The sequence below is a fragment of the Strongylocentrotus purpuratus genome, unplaced genomic scaffold (genome assembly GCF_000002235.5).
Source record: "Strongylocentrotus purpuratus isolate Spur 01 unplaced genomic scaffold, Spur_5.0 spur5_scaffold_18, whole genome shotgun sequence".
Lineage (NCBI taxonomy): Eukaryota > Metazoa > Echinodermata > Echinoidea > Camarodonta > Strongylocentrotidae > Strongylocentrotus > Strongylocentrotus purpuratus.
In genome coordinates, this window is record NW_022145603.1 from 29,285,792 (window position 1) to 29,294,232 (window position 8,441).

The following is an 8,441-nucleotide window of genomic DNA, read 5'->3' on the forward strand; positions in this document are numbered from 1 at the left end:
CCACCACGACCGAACCAAATACTGCTGCCCCTTCCAAAACTACCCAGATACAAGTAGATGGCAAAGAACAGCAGGAATAAGAGTTGACCTACGTCAAAGGGGGGCCTTTGTTTGCCAAATAAAAATGTCAGAGTTAAAAATGTCAAAGGTTAAAATGTCAGAGGTAAAAATGTCAAAGGTAAAAATGCCAGAGGTTAAAATGCCAGAGGTAAAAATGTCAGAGGTAAAAATGTAATTTTAGGCCGTTTAAGGTGTGAGGGCGAGGGACATTTTGTGTGGAGTGTGCATTACTACCTCAACCATGCAGGCCCCCCTACCCAGAATCTACCCCCACATACACCCCCAGCCGATCCCGATCCTGCAAATTATGGCAAATCAGGGAGAGTAATGCCTCTAAAAGGGCAGGGGCCACCACACTTGGGCAAGCAGTAGGTTCCAACTCGGGTGTTCCTCCCCCCCAAAAACAAAAACCCCGGAGCTCCCCCAAAAGAGATTTTAAACCGGTTGGTAGGGAGAGCCAATGAAAGCAAAGCTATAACACAAGGTCGAAGGTGCCATATGCTTGTTAGATACCAGGTCCCGGGTGTCTACACTGTCAAAAAGCTTTTATATCCGTAGCTTATTCCCTGTCCCCCTATTGGAAATCTTTGTTTCCTTACTCCCCAATAAACTATAACGTAGTCGTAGTACCGAAGAACTTGATATTGAACCCAAAATTGTGACAGTAGATATAAGGCCCGACTAGATGGCCAGACCATACCTATTTTGATACAAAACCCCACAAAATCACCCTGTAGGTGTCTCACCATGCCAAATTTGGGGAAGTGTATTTATGCCAACCGTTAAAATCCCTCCAGATGCAAGAGACCACCACCACCATAAGGCCAACCAGGCAGAACAAGAAGATGCATGGTGATTGAATGGCCGATCAACTAGATTTTTCAGGCTCTCCTGCCCCGGAAGGATTCATTGATAAGAGTTAAGTCGGTAGTCTCAGAATATCCACATGTATTCAGCGCTTTCTCTATTGAGAACATAATGAAATCATAGAGCACGTACCGCATTCCTGTCACAATCCCTAGCCAGTTAGGGAGCGATTTAGGCATATCACCCCTTCCCAGTACGAAGAGGTACGCAACCATATACAGGAGATGTAAAAAGGTTAGGGAAGGTCATTAGTCGTCTAGCCATCCATGGTTTCAAATTAAAGCCATCAACATGTTACAAGTGCCAAAAGTGCACTATCTAGGACATATCCTTTTGATAGCAACTGACCCCAGTAAGACTGCAGCTATTGCGAATTGATCCACACCGCAAGCAAAGAAGTACGTGCATTTTTGGGGTTAACTAATTATTACAGGACGTTTGTCCCCAATTTTGCCCGGTCGCTGTGCCCCTGCACGAGTTATTTGGAGGACCTCATGAGGGTAAAAGAAGGAAAGACCATCTATCCCTCTGCTCATTATTATGCCTGCTTGGTGCCAAATCTAAATATTTCCTTTCCGGCATCAACTGTACAGACTTCCAACAGCTACCACTGCTAACCAATGTTGTTTAACCCTGTCAGCTACTGACATCTCAATATTTCCTTTCTGGCAGCAACTGTACAGACTTCCAACAGCTACCACTACTAACCAATGTTGTTTAACCATGTCAGCTACTGACATCTCAATATTTCCTGTCCAGCATCAACTGTACAGAATTCCAACAGCTACCACTACTAACCAAACGTTGTTTAACCCTGTCAGCTACTGATATTTACATATTTCCTTTCCGGCAGCAACTGTACAGAATTCCAACAGCTACCACTGCTAACCAATGTTGTTTAACCCTGTCAGCTACTGACATCTCAATATTTCCTTTCCGGCATCAACTGTTGAGACTTCCAACAGCTACCACTGGTAACCAATGTTGTTTACCCTGTCAGCTACTGACATCTCAATATTTCCTTTCCGGCATCAACTGTACAGTCTTCCAACAGTTACCACTGCTAACCAATGTTGTTTAACCCTGTCAGCTACTGAAATCTACACATTTCCTTTCCGGCATCAACTGTACAGACTTCCAATAGCTACCACTGCTTATCAATTTTGTTTAACCCTGTCAGCTACTGACATCTAGATGTGAAGGCTTTACGTGGCATTGTGTATTTTGAATTATATGAAAGGATAGGGACAAAATGTAGAATATACAATAGCACATATCAATAAATTTCTTGCCCAAAGATATTATTGCTTTGTTGGGCCATGAACCAAAACACTTTACAACCCAAGGTCAATTCTTTTAGCTAAAGAATGGCATATGTATATACTTAGAGAATTAAAAAGGGATATAGTTTGAAGTTAAGTAACTGACAATGGGAAATAATTATATAGATTAATGTCTTGACAAAGGTCATGAATGCTTTGCTGGACCTTGAACCCAGACACTTTACAACCCAAGGTCAATTGTTGATACCAAATAATGGCATGTTTATGAGAACAAATTCTTAATCAAAGACTTAGAAAGGGATATAAATGAACATTTTGAAATTAACAATGTGAAATATATAGATTAATGTCTTGCCTAAGGACATAAATGCTTTGCTTGCCATGAACTCAGACACTTCACAACCCCAGGTCCATTCTTTTAGCTATAGAATGGTATGTTTATAAATCAGAGACTTAGGGATATAGATTAAAATTATGAAATTGACGATAGGAAATATATAGATTAATGTCTTGCCCAAGGACATAAATGCTTTGCTGGACCATGAACTCAGACACTTCACAACCCCAGGTCCATTCTTTTATCTTTATAATGGCATGTTTATAAATCAGAGACTTAGGGATATAGATTAAAATTATGAAATTGACAATAGGAAATATATAGATTAATGTCTTGCCCAAGGACATAAATGCTTTGCTGGACCATGAACCCAGAGATTTTACAACCCCGGTAACTTTTTGTAGCTATAGAATTGCATTTTTAATTTATAAAATATAAGTAATCAGAGACGTAGTAAGGGATATAAGTTTTCCGGGATAAATTAACATTTTAAAATTTGACAATGGAAAGTATATAGATTAATGTCTTGCCCAAGAACATAAATGCTTTGCTGGACCATGAACCCAGACATTTCACAACCCTAGGTCCATTCTTTTAGCTTTAGAATGGCATGTTTATAAATCAGAGACTCAGAAAGCCATATAATTGACAATGGGAAATATATAGATTAATGTCTTGCCCAAGAACATAAATGCTTTGCTTGACCATGAACTCAGATACTTCACAACTCCAGGTCAATTCTTTTAGCCATAGAATGGCATTTTTATATGAAAAAATATGTAATTATTCAGAGTCTTAAAAAGGGATATAATTGACAATAATGAAATTGACAATAAAAAATATATTGATGAATGTCTTGCCCAAGGACATGAATGCTTTGCTGGACCATGAACCCTGACACTAAACCGGGTCTATTGTTTATACCAAAGAATGGCATGTTTATACCTAATCAGAGACGTAAAAAGGGATATAAATTAACATTATGAAATTGACATTATGAAATTGACAATGGGAAATATATAGCTTAATGTCTTGCGCAAGGACATAAATGCATTGCTGGACCATGAACCCAGATATATCACAGCCCCGGGTCAATTCTTTTACCTATTGAATGGCATGTTTATTAATCAGAGACTTAGAAAGGGACTTAAAAAGGGATATAATTGACATTATGAAAATGACAATGGGAAATGTATAGATTAATGTCTTGCCTAGGGACATAAATGCTGTGCTGGACCATGAACTAGGACATTTCACAACCCCAGGTTAATTTTTGAAACCAAAAAATGGAAAGTTTTAAAGAAAAAATCTATGCTTAATTAGAGACTTAGAAAGGGATATAAATTAACATTTTGAAATTGACAATGGGAAATATACAGATTAATGTCTTGCCCAAGGACATAACTGCTTTATTTGTACCATTTTCCCAGACACTTCACAACCCCAGGTCAATTGTTTATACCAAAGAATGGCATGTTTATGACAACAAATACTTAACCAGAAACTTAGAAAGGGATATACAGTGCGTCCAGAAAAAACGAAACGAGATTTATTGATGTCTTATTATAACTTAATCACAATTGTAATTGATAAATGACACATTTCTGGAAAGCTTAGATCCTCCTCTTTCATTTGATGCAACTCATATAATGCATATTTCATGCATAAGTGATTAAAATCAATTTGAAGAGAGGAAACCAAAAAGTCATTTGGCGGACGATATCTGAATTTCAAAGAGAAAATCAAATTTCTAGAAATTTGAGTTTCTGCCCTTTCATATGACACCTTAGTTAGGAAAAATGAGCTAGGAATAACAAAGTTCTGTTTGTTTAAAGTAGTGCTTGCATTTCCATAATTTCATTAAACAAATTCGTTTTCACTTGCTGCCTGCCGTAGCAACCAACATAATTAACAACAGACTTAACTCCGTTTAGTTGACAATCAGCCATGTAGTGAAAACGAATTCGTTTGATAAAATTATGGAAATGCAAGCACTACTTTAAACACACAGAACTATGTCATTCCTTGCTCATTTTTCCAGGTTGAGGTGTCATATGAAAGGGCAAAAACTCAACTTTCTAGAAATGTGATTTTCTCTTTGAAATTCAGAAACCGTCCGCCAAATGACTTTATGGTTTCCTCTCTTCAAATTCATTTTAATCATTCATGCGTGAAATATGCATCATATGAGTTGCATTGAATGAAAGAGGAGGATCTAAGCTTTCCAAAAATGTTCATTTTTAATTATAAATATGACTAAGTTATGATAAAACATTGATAATTCTCGGTTTCGTTTTTTTCTGGGACGCACTGTACATTAACATTTTGAAATTGACAATGGGAAATATATAGATTAATGTCTTGCACAAGGACATAAATGCTTTGCTGGACCATGAATCCAGACACTTCACAACCCCAGGTCAATTGTTTATACCAAAGAATGGAGTGTTTATTAGAACAAATTCTTATTCAGAGACTTAGAAAGGGATATGAATTAACATTATGAAATTGAAAATGGGAAATATATAGCTTAATGTCTTGCACAAGGACATAACTGCTTTGCTGTACTATATACCCAGACATTTCTCTACTGAAGGTCCATTCTTGTAGCTATAGAATGGCATTTTTATAATATATGTATTTAGAGACTTAGAAAGGGATATAATTGACAATAATAAAATTGACAATGGGAAATGTATAGATTAATGTCTTGCCCAAGGACATAAATGCTTTGCTGGACCATGAACCCAGACATTTCACAACCCCAGTAACTTTTTGTAGCTATAGAATGGCATGTTTAATTAAAAAAATATACGTAATCAGAGACGTAGTAAGGGATATAAATTTTCCGGGATAAATTAACATTTTAAAATTGACAATGGGAAATAAATAGATTAATATCTTGCCCAAGGACATGAATGCTTTGCTGGACCATGAACTCAGACACCTCACAACCCCAGGTCAATTGTTTATACCAAAGAATGGAGTGTTTTAAAGAAAAAATATATATTTAACCAGAGACGTAGAAAGGGATAAAAAAAAAAAAAGGGAAATTGACAATGGGAAATACATAGATTAATGTCTTTTCCAAGGACATAAATGCTTTGCTGGACTATGAACCCAGACATTTCACAACCCAAGGTCCATTCTTTTAGGTATAAAATGGAATGAGTTAAAAATCAGAGACTTGGAAAGCCATATTATTGAAACAATGAAATTGACAATGGGAAATATAGAGCTTAATGTCTTGCGCAAGGACATAAATGCATTGCTGGACCATGAACCCAGATATATCACAACCCCGGGTCAATTCTTTTACCTATTGAATGGCATGTTTATTAATCAAAGACTTAGAAAGGGACTTAAAAAGGGATATAATTGACTTTATGAAAATGACAATGGAAAATGTATAGATTAATGTCTTGCCCAAGGACATAAATGCTTTGCTGGACCATGAACTAGGACATTTCACAACCCCAGGTTAATTTTTTATACCAAAAAATGAAAAGTATTAAAGAAAAAATCTATGCTTAATCAGAGACTTAGAAAGGGATATAAATTAACATTTTGAAATTGACAATGGGAAATATACAGATTAATGTCTTGCCCAAGGACATGAATGTTTTGCTGGACCATGAATCCAGACACTTCACAACCCCAGGTCAATTGTTTATACCAAAGAATGGCATGTTTATGCCTAATCAGAGACGTAAAAAGGGATATAATTTGAAATAAAGTAACTGACGATGGGAAATATATAGATTAATGTCTTTCCCAAGGACATAAATGCTTTGCTGGACCATGAACCCAGACACTTCACAACCCCAGGTCAATTGTTTATACCAAAGAATGGCATGCTTATACCTAATCAGAGACATAAAAGGGATATAATTGGAAATAAAGTAACTGACGATGGGAAATATATAGATTAATGTCTTTCCCAAGGACATAAATGCTTTGCTGGACCATGAACCAAGACACTTCACAACCCCAGGTCAATTGTTTATACCAAAGAATGGCATGCTTATACCTAATCAGAGACATAAAAGGGATATAATTGGAAATAAAGTAACTGACGATGGGAAATATATAGATTAATGTCTTTCCCAAGGACATAAATGCTTTGCTGGACCATGAACCAAGACACTTCACCACCCCAGGTCAATTGTTTATACCAAAGAATGGCATGATTATGAGAACAAATTCTTATTCAGAGACTTAGAAAGGGATATGAATTAACATTATGAAATTGACAATGGAAAAATATAGATTAATGTCTTGCCCAAGGACATAACTGCTTTGCTCGAACGTAAACTCAGACATTTCACAGCCCAAGGTCCATTCTTTTAGCTATAGAATGGCATGATTCTAAATCAGAGATGTAGAAAGGGATATAATTAACAATAATGAAATTGACAATGGAAAATATATAGATTAATGTCTTGCCCAAGAACATAAATGCTTTGCTGGACCATGAACCTAGACACTTCACAACCCCAGGTCAATTTTTTTAGCCATAGAATGGCATTCTTATATGAAAAAAAATATATATATATGTAAACTGAATTGGATACAAGGGAAGTGACATTCCGCGGCATTGTGGAACTAGGAAACCACATCATGTAAAACATTGGAATATGGACGTAATGTGATATGGAAGTAGGTAATGGGAAAGAGGCAAGAATGTGAATATAGGTCATAAGGACCATTTTAGGAAGACAAATGGAACATTTCTTGTTCAATGTTAACCATCCATACATAAAATTTTGTCAACAATGAACCTCTTGCCATGGGAAGCAACACTATAGAATCCACGTAAAATAAGAGCTATACAAGGACATCAAATAATAATGGTACAAATGATGGAAACTAATAAGTGAATAGACTGTCAAGAAACGGTACCTGTTGGGAAGGCAGACGAAGTGGTGAATCTGGTGTGAATGGGTCAGGAATGCTGGTGGTGAATCTGGTGTGAATGCGGCGGGAAAAGCAGGAAGGCAGGAATGGTGGTGGTGAATCTGGTGGTGGTTCTGGTGGTGTACCTGGTGTGAATGCAGCGGGAAAGGCAGGAAGGCAGGAATGCTGGCGGTGAATCTGGTGGTGAATCTGGTGTGAATGCGGCGGGAAAGGCAGGAATGCTGGTGGTGAATCTGGTGGTGAATCTGGTGTGAATGCGGCGGGAAAGGCAGGAATGCTGGTGGTGAATCTGGTGTGAATCTGGTGTGAATGCGGCGGGAAAGGCAGGAATGCTGGTGGTGAATCTGGTGGTGTACCTGGTGTGAATGCGGCGGGAAAGGCAGGAAGGCAGGAATGCTGGCGGTGAATCTGGTGGTGAATCTGGTGTGAATGCGGCGGGAAAGGCAGGAATGCTGGTGGTGAATCTGGTGGTGAATCTGGTGTGAATGCGGCGGGAAAGGCAGGAATGCTGGTGGTGAATCTGGTGGTGAATCTGGTGTGAATGCGGCGGGAAAGGCAGGAAGGCAGGAATGCTGGCGGTGAATATGGTGTGAATTAGGCAGGAAGGCAGGAATGCTGGTTTTACAGATGAATTTAGAATATGTTGTATACTGGGAGTCCTTGTATGATGGTAGCTCTTATTTCACGTCTGCCTGCTGGAGAATACCCAAAAATATATTGTATTCACAATTGTATTCTCTACGTTGCAGTTATGAACTTTTTAAACAAGTCATAGATTTTGTTTCTCCACTTCATATATTATTTAAAGGTAATACAAAGTTTTGGTATGGGGTTATGGTTATGGTGACTTCGGTTCAAATGAACATATTGGAATTAAGCATATGCGATCCTACAATATTCAGTGGTCATTGTCGTGGTTGAAATCAAGTCTAAAGTTATACAATTGTAAATAGTAAACTCTTTATGTTGTAAAGCTC